This window comes from Penaeus monodon, chromosome 31 (assembly GCF_015228065.2).
Source record: "Penaeus monodon isolate SGIC_2016 chromosome 31, NSTDA_Pmon_1, whole genome shotgun sequence".
Taxonomy (NCBI): domain Eukaryota; kingdom Metazoa; phylum Arthropoda; class Malacostraca; order Decapoda; family Penaeidae; genus Penaeus; species Penaeus monodon.
Genome location: NC_051416.1, coordinates 19,814,682 through 19,815,146, shown reverse-complemented (window position 1 = coordinate 19,815,146; position 465 = coordinate 19,814,682).

The window sequence follows — 465 nt, the reverse complement described above, 5'->3', positions numbered from 1 at the left end:
ACACAAACACACACATGGGGGGGGGGGATCATTGTTGATCATGGTCATAGTTGCAGAAGTTGCAGTTGTGTTGATTCCCTTGGCATCGACGGAGGACGAAAGAAACGAAGATTCTTTTTGGGAAATATAAGAGATCTTTTATTTGTACAAACAAGTATAAAATTTCAGTTACAATTTATGTAGTTTTTGGGATGCCGCTAAATCAAAATATGGACTGACAGGATGATAGAATTTCTATAGAGATTCAAAGGGTTAGATATTTGAAAATATATGATACGTAACTGTATATAGCTGCTAAACACATGATGAAACAGTCTAGTAGAGAGAGTATAAGTTGCCTCTGTAGCATGAAAATCAACGTTATAAAAATAGTTGCTGTTAACGAAGGTTTTTCTTGTGTTTGGCACCCAGTTGCAGGATTGCGTGAGGAGAGAGAATGCCCGCAGCGGAAGTGAGGGTATCGAG